Below are 14,958 nucleotides of genomic sequence, written 5' to 3'. Positions count from 1 at the left end.
TAACAATGGCAAGTTCCTTAACTCATCAAATAAAAAGTATTTGTGTTTTCGGTGGATCTAGTTTTGGGAAAGAAAAGGAGTTTTTAGAATCAGCAAATCATCTTGGTTAGGTGCTAGCTGAGAGAAAGATTCATTTAGTGTATAGGAGAGGCAGTCTGGGATTAATGGAAGATGTGTCAATAGCTGCATTTTTAGAAGGTAGTCAAGTTTTGGGGGTCGTCCCTGAAGCTTTAGCACAAGGGGACATCATTGGAAAAACAATTGGAGAGGAACTTCAGGTCTCCACAATGTCGACTCGAATGAATGCAATGTTTAACCATGATGATGCCTTCATTGCTTTACCAGGTGGTCTAAGCACATTGAAAGAGATCTTTCATATTTCCTCTAGGGCCCAACTGCACATTCATCATAAACCCATAGGTCTGTTAAATGTTAATGGTTATTATGATAAGTTGTCTTTTCTTGATCATGCTGTTAACCGACACTTGAGCTATGAAAGAAACTTGATTTGTTGTTAACATAAGTTATAATCATGAATGCCTGACGAGATTTACAAGTATTAGAATTAATCGAATAAAATGACTAATGTAATCATGTTAACAATCTATAATCAGATTGGAACCTCTTTTCTCTGTGGTTTCCAATTGAGTAATAAGAGTTTATACTATACTTGTTTGACATACTATTAGTGGAATCTCTAACCTTGACATTTTTTATTATTATTGTTTAATCCCTACATTAATATTCTATCTCAAAGTTCTCATCATCATCTTCTTCTTCTCCTTCTTTTTCTTTATTATTATTATTACTACTACTACTACTACTACTAGTATTATTATTATTATTATTATTATCATCATCATCATCATTGTCATCATCATCATTATTATTATTGTTGTTGTTGTTGTTGTTATTGTTATTATTGTTGTTTATAGTTTGTACAATTAACCTCCCTGTGGTTCGACCCCGGTTTTACCGGGTTATTTATTACTTTGACACTCCTGCACTTAGGAAAAGACATTAATCTTTTCGTCGTGTCATTAAACATTGCATTCATTCGAGCAGACATTGTGGAGACCTGTAGTTCCTCTCTAATTTTTTTTTCCAATGATGTCCCCTTGTGCTAAAGCTTCGAGGATGACCCCCAAAACTTGATTACCTCCTAAAAATACAGTTATTGACACACCTCCCATTAACCCAAGATTGCTGCCCCCATACACTAAATGAATATTTCTTTCAGCTATCACCTGACCAAGATGATTTGCTGATTTTAAAAACTCCTTTTTTTTCCCAGTACTAAATCCACCGAAAACACAAATATTTCTTATCTGATGACCTAAGGAACTTGCCATTTCTACACACTTCTATTTTTATTGAATGTATGGGTTGAGCAGAAATGAAAGGAAGGAAGAAAGGATTTTATAGATGAGAAATTGAAAAGGCAATCATACCACCTATTTTTGTTGTGGTTGAGATGAAAACTTACCTTTCTCTTGAAAACTAAGAGCAGATGTGAATTTTACAAGAGTATCCTTAAAATCTGTTATGTTTTGAGCAAGTTGAGTATTGGTTGTCTCTTGCTTTTCAATAAATGCATACAAAGTTTCCTCAAAATTTCTTATAGGTGGTGGAGCATAAGGAGATGCATATCTATGAAAATTTTGAAAATTATGGTGTGTTTGAAATGGTGGTTGTGAAGTTTGTACATTGTTATTATCACTCTTCCAATTGAAATTTGGGTGATTTCTCCAACCAGGATTGTATGTTTGCGAGTATGGGTTATGGTTGGTCCTTTAGAAACTATTTAAAGCATGGACTTGTTCATTGAGACATTCCTTAAAAGAAGGCAAGGTTGAACAATTATTGGTTGAGTGTTCATTTGTTTCAGATATTTGACACACAATGTTTTCAACAGATTTTAATTGACCACTCTTTTTCAATTCTAGTGCCTCGACTTTTCTAGCTAAAGATGCAAACTTGGCTTGAAAGTCATGATCTTCCCTAAGGTTGTACATACCTCCACTAGATGTATGAGGTTAAGTTTTACTCGGTACCTCATAAGTACCCGCAGTGTCCTAATTTTGAGTATTTTCAGCTAACAAGTCTAGGTACTTCATTGCTTCATTAGGGTCTTTATCTTCAAAAGTTCCATTGCACATCAATTCAACCATCTACCTATCTCTAGGTGTTAACCCTTCATAAAAATATGAAACCAATCTCCATGTTTCAAAACCATAATGAGGGTAGACAAGAGAAGATAATGATTGTCACCAAGTCAAGAGTTGGCCACCCACTCATCAATTAGTAATCAAATCAATAGTTTTCAATTTTGGCCTATAAAAGGAGGCATTTGCCATGCATTTAGGCATCTTGGTTTCCAAATCAAGTTCATGCTCTTGCTTTCTCTCTTTGTATTGCTTAAGTTTTGCTTTCATTAATATCAAGTTTATGCCTTTCATTTTTTTTCCTTCATTTAGTTAACTTTAATATTATTTATGTTCTTATTTTGTTTATTTATGTTTTTTTTTAATTATGTTCAGCTAAGTTTATTAAGTTAAGGTGAAAAGGTTACATTAATGGTGTAAGAATAAGCACAATATAAACTCAACATAGACCTTAATGTATGATACTAACATGTTTTGTGTTTGTTATCTTCTTCACTTTTTAATATTTTGCTTGTTAAATGACTAATCTAGATTTATATTGTATAACACTTGGTACAATAAATATATAGCATTTTCATAGCTCAACCATATGGTATAACTTACACCTGTGCTATGAAAGGAACTTGATATGTTGTTAACATAAGTTGTAATCATGAATGCCTGACAAGATTTACAAGTATTACCATTAATCGAATAAGATAACTAATATAATCATGTTAACAATTTATAATCTGATTGAAACCTTTTTTGTATGTAGTTTCCAATTGAATAATAAGAGTTTATACTATACTTGTTTGACATACCATTAGTGGATCCTCTAACATTGACATTTGTTATTATCATTGTTTAATCCTTAAATTAATCTTCCTTCTCAAAGTTCTCATCAACTTCTTCTTCTTCTTCTTTACTACTACTACTACTATTATTATTATTAGTATTATTACTATTGTTATAGTTATTGTTATATTATTGTTTTTTATAATTTATATAATTAACCACCTTGTGATTTGACCTCGGTCTTGTCGAGTTATTTATTACTTCGACACTCTTGCACTTGGAAGAAGACATCAATCTTTTGGTCTTTAATCTCGAATTTCTTCGATTGAGCCATTAATTGACTATTAAAATTTTAATTTCTTCAATTTTACTTCTAGTTTCACTCAAATTAAGTCCCTATAGTTTGACACCTTTTTCAAATTGGTTATTGACTGTGAATTTCTTCAATTTGACCCTTAATTTGTCTAAAAACTTTTATTTTCTTTTGATTTTACCCCTGAGTTCAATCAATTAACTTGATAAAACATAAATTTAGTCTTTTAAAATTCTAATATTCTCAATTAAGTCCAAATTAAGCTCTCAAAGTTAAGTTTTCATCAATGAAACCTCTAATAAAATTAATTTGACCTATTTAAAGCATAAGTAAGTTCTTACATTTAATTAAATTCTTAAATTGGATCCAAATTAATTCTTAAATATAATTAAAATTTAATTTGATCATGATGAAATCAAATTGGCATATTAAAAATTTAATTATTTCCCTAGACTTAATTTTTATGCAAATTCATCCAATAATCATTTAATTTGATCTTGTATTTGTATTTTTTTTCTTTATTTTTTTGGCATAATGGGGTACAATTAGACCTTGAATTTTTTTTTAAAATTACAGGTTGATTTATATGTATTTTTTTAAAAATCTTCCCCTATTTATTTGCTTTCTTCCTATTGCTAATCTTTACTTTATGTTTTGAATTTTTTTAATAAATTCTAGAAAATACCCCGAATTGGTTTATTACGGTCATTCTTTTATACATAGACGATATGATTTAAATAATATGATTATCAATCTTATCTATTGGTTTGGTTAAAGAGATATGTTTTATTATGTGAACGCACAAAATGAATAATAGATGTGTAAACTAACAATAATGCTCCAGAAAGCATGAGAAATCTTAATCTTTTCCATAGAAATAACTCTACAGAAGTTTTATGGATGCTTCTCCACCTCTACTACCACCTCCAGCACAACCACCTTCTTCACCACCTCCTCCGTCTCCACCACCAACTTATCCATCTCCACCATGGCAATCACCTCCACTAAAACAATCACCTACATCATTATCATTGCAGCGACGGTGATGACCTTGACCTAAATTACTATCACCACAAGTGAATATGACCATGAAAATAATTGACAAGGAAACAACAATCATGCATAACAACACTCACGAAGTAACATGAGAAATCTTAATCTTTTCCATAGAAAATAACTCCATGAAAGTTATTAGGATGCTCCTCCACCTCAACCACCACCACCACCTCCTCCTCCATCTCCAGCTCCTCCACCCCCTCCGTCTCCACCTCCTCCATCTCCACCCCCTCCATCTCCTCCACAACAATCACCCCCTCCAAAACAATCACATCCACCACTATCATTCTGGCGGCGGCGGCGGCGGCGACCTTTCCCTGAATTACTATCACCACAAGCGAATATGACCATGGAAATAATTGACAAGGAAACAACAATCATGCATAACAACAGAAAAGCCTCGGAGGAATCAAGCAGGAGGCCTGCTTCTGAATGGACACTGCCTTCATGAACTATGAACTCTCTCGCCATCTTAATTTCCTAAGATATATGATCCTAAAACAAGGCTTGCTATAGCTCTAATATGTTGTTACTAAAACCATTTTATATACAAACTTGCGGGAATATTCAATTGCCGTTGCTTAAGGAAGAGGATAACTTGGTGGACTTTGTCAAACGTTTTAATATTACTAAAAGCAAATTTACTTAGTTTTCGAATGAGTTTTGAGACATTGAAGGGGCTTCCCTTGAAACGTTTATACAATCTTAATAAGAAAACAACGTGCCTCGCGATAGTCAATCTTAATAAGGGGCTCCCCACGGGATAATGGCCAACAATTTCAGTTCGCAGCTTTTTAACATATTATTTAATTTACTAGTTTTTTTTTTAGATTAACGTGGATGTCCGGGCCAGCTTGAGCGCACCACGACTAATCTCACGGGCTCTGAAGTTAACGATCATGTAAGCCTCCAGTGGCCATCATATGAACAACCAAGGACTCGAACCTGAGACCACAGAGAGAGCAAACCCCTTAGTCCCAAGTCTTTACTAATCATATTCTTTCTTTGTCTGTTTGATGGTTTATACTGTATTAGTGGTAGCAATGCGAATTATATTAATATTTAACGTACATATTGTAAGAATCTTATCCGAATTGAAGAACTTTTTTTTTTAATTTGATGAAATAATATTTTGTGACTACAAAATCTAATCAGTTAAAGTTTTCATATCAACAATTGAGATCAGTTAAGAACTTCATAGCTTATATATATATATATATATATATATATATAACTTCATTTAAATATTAATATCTCCTTTAACTCTTTGACTTTAACATAAGTTCTATATTTATTATTTCTATATATGTTATATTTAAATGCCATCATTTTTTCATATAAATCCTAATTTTGGACCAGTCATCTAAAATTTACAATTATTTTTTAGCATTATTTAAATCAATAGCATTAACACTACCAGAAAATCTATGAATATAAATAGGAATACTGGCCAAATTTTTTCTATTACTAACTCCATTAATATTTACTGATGAAAATATGTTATTGTTATGTACCAAGAAAATCCTAGTTGGAATAGGAAAAAAAAACAAAACAAACAGTACGATGACCAACAAAATTATTGTTGGATTCAAACAGTCAAGCTGTTTGGTGACGTGTCACTTATATTGACAAAATTACTGACATATTGATAAATAGAAAAATTTCATTGGTAATATTTAATATATGACCTGGTTCTCTTCCTCCCCCTATTTCTCCTTCTTCCTTAAAAAAACATTGTGCAACAAACAAATAGCCCCCCTCACATCTATCTTAGCACAACTTATCCTACCATGACATTTTCAATCACAAAAATACTCTGTTTGACAACATCCATATTCTGATTGAAATTTTATTGTGAATTTTTCATCTTAAGTAAGCAGATCTACCATTTTTAATTTGAGCATAATTTTAAAATGTTAATTTTTTTATTGCATATTTTTGCAATATATGTATTTTGTTTGAGTATTTAATTGTTTTATTATTTTTTCTCAAACAAACATCTTTTATGCATTCATGATTATGTACATGTTATGGTTTGTTTAAGATTTTATAAATTAAATTGTATTTATTTGTAAATTATTGAAACTTATGTTGAATCACTGACTTAAGTGTGTTATGATGAAATAAAAAATAGCATGTTTAATGGGTCTGCTTTATATTTTATCAATTTTATTGCCAAGTTGTCATTCTAGTAAATGTGTATAAATTTATATTTATGAAGATAATTAATAATGAATTAAGAGAAGTATTTAAGTAAAAGCAATATTTTTGCAATTTTTTTAGTTAATGTAGTTAATTAATACATGTTGTCATTATTATTTGATATAAGTTTGATAGAAGTCATGGATGATCATCGTTAATGGATTTATCAATATTTCCCCCAAAGATTGTGGAGGATGGATTATTGTACTAGGGTTCAAAGTGTTATTAATTATGCAACATCTAATCTGAGAAATATTAGTAGATGTGATATTAGGTGTCTATATAAGAGATGTAAAAATAAAAAGTTTCCTGATCCAGATATCGTAATGATGCATCTTCTATAAAAATGATTCATAGAGGAATATCTGTGTTGGAATGAACATATAGAACCATTTGTTCCTTATGAGACTATGGTAGAAATGATGGTTGAGTCAATTTCTAGTACTAGCAACATGCATGTAGTTGTAAATGACAATAATAATCCTTATAAAACTATGATTATGGATGTAAAGAGAATAAATCAAGGTTATGCAAGTCAATTGACATGACTAAAAGATTAATGTCTTCTCCCAAGTGCAGGAGTGTCGAAGTAATAAATAACCTGGCAAGACCGGGGTCGAACCACAGAGAGGTTAATTGCTCAAATTATAGACAACAATTATAAACAACAATAATAGTAACAATAATAACAACAATAATAATAGTAGCAATAATAATACTAATAATAATAGTAGTAGTAGTAGTAATAATAATAATAATAATAATAATAATAATAATAATAAAGAAAAAGAAGGAGAAGAAGAAGAAGAAAATGAGACTTTGACATGGAATATTAATGTAAGAATTAAACAATGATAAGAATAAATGTCAAGGTTAGAGGATCCACTAATAGTATGTCAAACAAGTATAGTATAAACTCTTATTATTCAATTGGAAACCACACACAAAGGAGGTTCCAATCAGATTATAGATTGTTAACATGATTATATTAGTCATCTTATTCGATTAATGCAAATACTTGTAAATCTTGTCAAGCATTCATGATTATAACTTATGTTAACAACAAATCAAGTTCCTTTCATAGTTCAGGTGTCGGTTATACCATACAGTATGGGCTATGAAAGTGTCAAGCATTTCTTGTACCAAGTGTTATACAACATAAATCAAGATTAGTCATTTAACAAGCAAAGTATTAAAGAATGAACAAGATAACAAATACAAAACATGTTAGTATCAAACATTAAAGTCTATATTAAGTTTACACTATACTTATTCTTACACCATTAGTGTAACCTTTTCACCTTGACATAATAAACTTAGCTAAACATAATGAAAGAAAGAAAAATAAATAAACAAAATAAGAACATCAATAAGATAAAAGTTAGCTAAGTAAATGAAAGGAAATGAAAGGCATAAACTTGATATTAATGAAAGCAAAGCATAAACATTACAAAAAATACAAAGAGAGAAAGCAAGAACATGATCTTGATCTGGAAACCAAGATGCTTAAATGCATGGCAAATGCCTCCTTTTATAGGCCAAAATTAGGAACTATTGATTTGATGACTAATTGATGAGTGGTGGCCAACTCTTGACTTGGTGACAATCCTTATCTTTTCTTGTCTGCCCAAAACGTCATTGATAGCGTCAAAATTGGAGCCACTTGAAAACATAAAAGTTGTAGGAAATTGTCTCAGATTTCTTGTGTAAAAAATGCAGCTTCTTTGGATTTTTAGAACTCCAGATATGGGCCAAAACCTGAATAGTGCTCGGGTTAGAAGTCAGATTCGGACTTCTTTGTTATTGCTACAATTTGGACTTAAAATGGCTTTTTTAGATCTTGGGCTCCATATGAAAGTTGTAGGCCTATGTCTTATCTTTCCGTTCATATAAAGTAGACCTAAATTTGAGATCTACAGCTCCAGATATGACCTAATTACCGAACAGTGTTCCGGTTTGGATTGCACCAACATCTCTTTTCTAAATTTAGCCATCTCTTTGTCCTTCTGATTTTAGCTCTTAAATTCATCAATCAATTCTTTCATTTATGTGATAGGCCTGCATTTAAAATAAACATTTACCATAAATTAAAGGTATCTTATATTATTAGATATATTATTATAAAACATGCTTTAGTTAAGGAGTTATTGATACTTCAAGTGCAAAATGATGATATAAAACCTTGATAAAAATACACTTTTAAGTATCAATCACACCCCCCAACTAGCTTATTACTAGTCCCTAGTAATCAAAGCATTAAAATAGAAAAATACTTTGCAAATTCCACAAAGCAAGGTAGTCATCATTTAACTTCCATTAATCTATCCAAATAAACAAACTCTCATTAAATTTATATACCTACTCAATACCTCTTTACAAGATATTCATAAACCTTTCTTTTATGCTCTAGTATCAACACATAATTATGGGGCTTTTCTTGGAAGAAAATAAAATTTTTGTTCTAATGTTTAAGATTAACTTCCTTGGGTGGGGATAATTATTTTTTTCTTCTTTTTTTTTTCTTTTTTCTAAATATATATACATATAACTTAAAATATCATGTATCCTTAACCCATGTAAGGAGCTTTCAGCTAATGACTCCCAGACCAATTGGTCTTAGGGCATTATGTGTTAAGACACCCCTACGAGCTTAGTAACTCGGGTCGCAGATACTGATATGTAGATAGTGCAATGTTTGATTCCCTTAAGCTTTTCTCCTCAACCCATGTAATAAGTGTTGGGCCAATAGCTCCCAAGTCAGTTGACTTTAGGGTATTAGGTGTTAAAACACCCCTTCGGGCTTAATTGCTTAGGTTAGGGAGGCTACGAAACCAAACTTATCTATATTTTTATTATTATTATTATTTTATTTTTTTCTTTTTTCTTTTTTATTATTATATACTATCCCTTTCCCTTAGTTGTTACCTTTAACAAAAGAACATAAATAATGTAATAATCCAATATGCAACCCACAATCATATGTTAAAGTGTGTGTGTCACTTAAGGTTTAAGAATACATGTTAAATACGTATATGAGCAGAATTAAGTGATAACAATGTGAGAGTTTGTAAATCTGAATATTTCAAGAAGTATTATGATAGATCTTATTACGAATGATTACTAAGATGCGTCTCAAGAGTCATAAAAAGTTCTCCTTACTCTACCATCTTAGTAACAACAATTTTGCACATGCTTTATGAAATAGAAAACACAGGTTTTTTTTTTAGCTACTACCCTCTCGTCCCAACTAAAACAAGTCATTGTCCTCAATGTTTAAAGGTAGAAAGATAGAGTATAGAAGATATCACCTGAAATAACGAACACTGACAAAACCTGAAACACACTGAAACAAATATAAGAAATGACAAAACACAATAATAAAACCAAAAGACACAAAGACTCACAAATGAAGGCTCAAATATAATTTAAGCTTTTTACAGCTTTCCTTAGATGACCAATTTATACGACTCATGGAAGGATCAATTATAGGAATAAAAGATTTTAGTTGATCAATCAATTATTCAGCAGTAGCAGTAGAGATTTTGATTTGTCGTGTAGAAGATGTTAGAAATTCATGTTCCATAGCATGATCAAGAAAAGACAATAACTTATCATAATAACCATTAACATTTAACAAACTTGTGGGTTTATGGTGAATGTGCAGTTGGGCCCAAGAGGAAATATGAAAGATCTCTTCCAATGTGCTTAGACCACCTAGTAAAGCAATGAAGGCATCAACATGGTTAAACATTGCATTCATTCGAGCAGACATTGTGGAGACCTGTAGTTCCTCTCCAATTGTTTTTTCAATGATGTCCCCTTGTGCTAAAGCTTCGAGGATGACCCCTGACACGATCAAAGAGTTGATGTCTTATCCCAAGTGCAAGAGTGTCAAAGTAAAATAACCCGGCAAGGCCGGGGTCAAACTACAGGGAGGTGAATTATATAAATTACAAATAAAGAAAAAGATTTGAAGAGAATAATAACAGAAAAGGAGTTGAAGAAAGTTTTGGGATGTGATATTGATGTAAGGATTAAACAATAACAAAACATATGTCAAGGTTATAGGATTCACTAATGGTATTTCAAATAAATATAATATAAACTCTTTTTATTACTCAACTAGAAACCACACACAAAGAAGGTTCTAATCGGATGATTTCTCGTTATTAGCTCATTATAAATTACTAACATGATCATATTAATTATCTTATCTAAGTAATACCATACTTATAAATATCATCAAGCATTCATGTTGCTAGTTTATGTCAATAACAAATCAAGTTCCTATCATAATAACGATGTCGGCCGAAAACTATGAAGGATCAAGCATTTGATGTACCAAATATTATACAACACAAATCTAAATTAACCATTTAATAAGCAAGGTATTAAGAATTAGTAAGATAAAAAGATAAAACATGTTAATAACAATCTTTCTTGGATATAAACATTTAAAGCCCATGTTGAGTTTATATTATACCTATTCTAACACCATTAGAGAAACCTTTTCACCTTGACATAATTAACTTAGCTAAACATTAAGAAGGAGAAAAACATAAATAAGCAATATAAGAACATAAACATAATATAAGCTAACTAAGTATAGGAAAGGAAATGAAAGAGCATAAACAAGAGATTACTATAGCATGAAAGAAAACTTGAACATTACAAAGATGTAGAGAGAAAGCAAGAAGATAACTTTGATCTGAAAATTAATATGACTAAATACATGGACAATGCCTCCTTTTATAGGCTAAGTTTTAGAACTATTGATTGATTGAAGAATTGGTGGGCATCCATTGATTTGGTGGCTGGTTTTTTACATTAATGGCTGCTGGTTTTTTGATATTGTGGGCTGATTTTTTATATTTGTTGGCTGGCCAAAATGTCATTGCTCACATCAGAATTATAGCCAACTGAATTGTGGAAGTTGTGGGCAATTGTCTCAGCTTTCCAACAAAAAAAACCAGACCTCATTTGGACTTCTAGAACTCAAGATATGAGCCAAAAACCGAATATTATTTGAGTTGCAGGACAGCTTCCGACCTTTTTTATTACTATTTTTTTTTTGTTTTTTTTCATATTATATACTATCCCTTTCCCTTAGTTGTTACCTTTAATAAAAGAACACAAATAATGTAATAATCCAATATGCAACTCACAATCATATGTTCGAGTGTGTGTGTGAAAATGAAGGTTTAGAAATACTTGTTAGATGAGCATATAAACAGAATCTATAGATAACGATCCAAGAGTTTGTAAACCTGAATATTTCAAGAAGTATTATAATAGACCTTGTTAAGAATGTTTACTAAGATGCGTCTCAAGAGTCACTAAAGTTCCTCCGTTACTCTGCCATCCTAGTAACAATAGTTTTGCAAATGGTTGAAATAATAGAAAATAAAGTTACTTAATAACAAATTTATTTTTTTTAATATCAACTACTACCCTCTCCCCCTAACCAAAATGAGACATTGTCCTCAATGTTCTAAGCAAAAAGATAGAGTGTAGAAGATATCACCTGAAACAACTACTATTGACAAACCTGAAACACACTAAAACAAATATAAGAAACAACAAAACACAAATATTATGCTATTAATAAAACCAAAAGACACAATTTTTCACAAACTAAGGCTTAAATCCCATTTAAGCTTTTTATGACGTTTCATGTTTGACCAATTGAGTTGACTCATGGAGGGATCAATTACAGGGTTGAAAGATTGTAGTTGGTCAATCAATTGTTCAGCAGTAGCAGCAGAGATTATGATTTGTCGTGCTGAAGATGTTAGAAATTCTTGTTCCACAGCTTGATCAAGAAAAGACAACAAATTATTATAAAAACCATTAACATTTAACAAACCTATAGGTTTATGGTGAATGTGCAGTTGGGCCCAAGAGGAAATATGAAAGATCTCTTCCAATGTACCTAGACCACCTGGTAAGGCAATGAAGGCATCAGCATGGTTAAACATTGTATTCATTCTATCAGACATTATGGAGACCTGTAATTCCTCTCCAATTGTTTTTCCAATGATGTCCTCTTCGGCTAAAGCTTTAGGGACAACCCCCAAAACTTGACTGCCTCCTACAAATGCAGCTATTGAAACACCCCCCATTAACCCAAGGCTGCCTCCCCCATACACTAAATGAATCTTTCTCTCAGCTAGTACCCGACCAAGATGATTTGCTGATTCTAAAAACTCCTTTTCTTTCCCAAGACTAGATCCACAAAAAACACAAATATTTTTTATTTTAGGAACAGAGGAACTTGCCATTTCTACACACTTTTATATATGCTGAATGAATGGGTTGAGTAGAAATGATGGAAAGGAAGAGAAGATTTTATAGATGAGAAATTGAAAATACAAAGCATACCACCTATATGTAGGCTAGCTGAAGTCTCACTCTCTCTCTGTCTTTTTTATTTATTATTATTATTATTATTATTTTATTATTATTATTATATATAAAAAAACAAATATGTATGTACAAGCAGTTGTGATTGTGGCTCACAGCTTTCCTTTGGTTTTACGTCCAAGAACGGCTTAAACGCCTTTTATGGGTCGGGGATAGACTTCCATCCAATTTTCTTAAAAACTGGCAAACATGGTCTTTTTTAGTCAGATTCCCAAGACGAAGTCGATCATGTTCTTTATGAAAATGAGGCCATAAATCATGAATTGCACGATGCACATCTCTACTAGGATGCGTCTCAAGAGTTAATAGAAGATTATCTAATGACTCCTTACTCAGGCCATCCTTAATGAATTATATTTTATTTTCACGGTTTATAGATACCATTCCTAAAGAATGACATTTTGCATTACAAGTCCATCTGGCACATCGGTGACAAACTTTTAGTCGTTTTGCACGACGTTTCTTTGCAAAAGTGCTTTTACCTGTCCCAGGCATGTATGAAATAAAAGAGTTGGAAGACTCACCTGATAATCGGATCTTTGCTTCAATTATCCAGCGAATATCTTCAGGAATTCCACGATTCATTAACAACCTCAATCTTTCACACCTAGTACGGTAAATTTTTGTAATCGCATTCTGAGGCAGAGTAGGAAAATACTTTTTCAATTTTGCAAGAGTGGTGTCCATTTTTGTTTTATTTTGTTTTTAAAGACAAGTGAAGAAGAGATGTAAAGAAAAGAGAAGGAACAAGGAATTGAACAAATATATACAAAGATATCAATTATCATGGGAAACTGAAAAACCGACTTAAGAGTCACGGAGTACCGTTATCCACCATTTGACCGGGGTTGGAGAAAGACTAGCAAAACAAAAGTCACACCAAAAAGAAACACAAAAAAATATGAGAAAAACAAAATAATCAACCTTCATATATAGGATCATTCAAACCAATGGATTCATTTTCACTAGAAAAATTATCAAAGTAAGCTTTCAAACGATGTCCATTGACCTTGAAAACATTACCATTCTTTGGATTCTCAATATCAAAGGCCCCATAAGGATATACATGTTTCACAACAAATGGACCGCTCCATCTTGATCTTAGCTTTCCGGGAAATAAATGGAGTCGAGAATTATAAAGCAAAACTTTTTGACCAACATCAAATGTTTTTCTCAAGATTCTTTTATCATGAAAGTCTTTGATTCTTGCTTTATGAATTTTTGAATTCTCATATGCATCATTTCTTATTTCTTCAAGCTCATTTATTTGTAACTTACGCAGCTGACTCGCATCATCCAGGTTTGAATTGAAAGCTTTAATAGCCTAATAAGCTTTGTATTCAAGTTCCACAGGCAAATGACAAGGTTTTCCATAAACCAACCTATAAGGTGACATACCTAATGATGTTTTAAAAGCAGTTCGATAGGCCCAAAGTGCATCATTAAGTCTTAAAGACCAGTCCTTTCGATTAGGGTTCACTGTTTTTTCCAAGATTTGTTTGATCTCCCTATTAGCAAGTTCTACTTGTCCATTTGTCTGGGGGTGATAAGGGTGGCAACTTTGTGTGTGATTCCATATTTTTTCATGAAAGACTCAAATGGCTTGTTACAGAAATGTGTTCCACCATCACTTATCATGGCCCGAGGGATTCCAAATCGACTCAAAATGTTTTCTTTCAAAAACTTAATGACTGTTTTATGATCGTTGTTACGACTTGGAATTGCTTCTATCCATTTTGAAACATAGTCTACTGCGACTAATATGTACACAAAACCAAATGATGGAGGAAATGGACCCATAAAATCTATACCCCAACAGTCAAAGATTTCAATGACAAGAATAGTACTTAAAGGCATCATGTGACGTTTTGAAAGAGATCCTAACTTTTGACAATTTTCACAAGATTTGCAGAATGCATGCGTGTCCTTGAACATGGTGGGCCAATAAAATCCACATTGTAAGATTTTTGCAACTGTCTTTTTTGACGAAAAATGACCCCCACATGCCTCAGAATGACAAAA

The 14,958-nt window shown here is 31.9% G+C and overlaps 1 long non-coding RNA gene across 1 annotated transcript; it reads right to left on the bottom strand.

The window, feature by feature from the left end:
* Nucleotides 1-4,025: 4,025 nt before the first annotated feature.
* Nucleotides 4,026-4,494, bottom strand: LOC105114881 (uncharacterized). The gene is made up of 2 exons (XR_840235.1): nt 4,225-4,494; nt 4,026-4,194 (listed from the first exon to the last, which is right to left on the bottom strand). It is a non-coding gene; the product is annotated as an uncharacterized LOC105114881 (long non-coding RNA).
* Between the last annotated feature and the right edge of the window lie 10,464 nt (nt 4,495-14,958).

Source organism: Populus euphratica, unplaced genomic scaffold (genome assembly GCF_000495115.2).
Source record: "Populus euphratica unplaced genomic scaffold, PopEup_1.0 scaffold592.1, whole genome shotgun sequence".
Classification (NCBI taxonomy): Eukaryota; Viridiplantae; Streptophyta; class Magnoliopsida; order Malpighiales; family Salicaceae; genus Populus; species Populus euphratica.
Note: the sequence above shows the minus strand (reverse complement) of the source record. Positions and strands in the feature narration are given on the sequence as shown.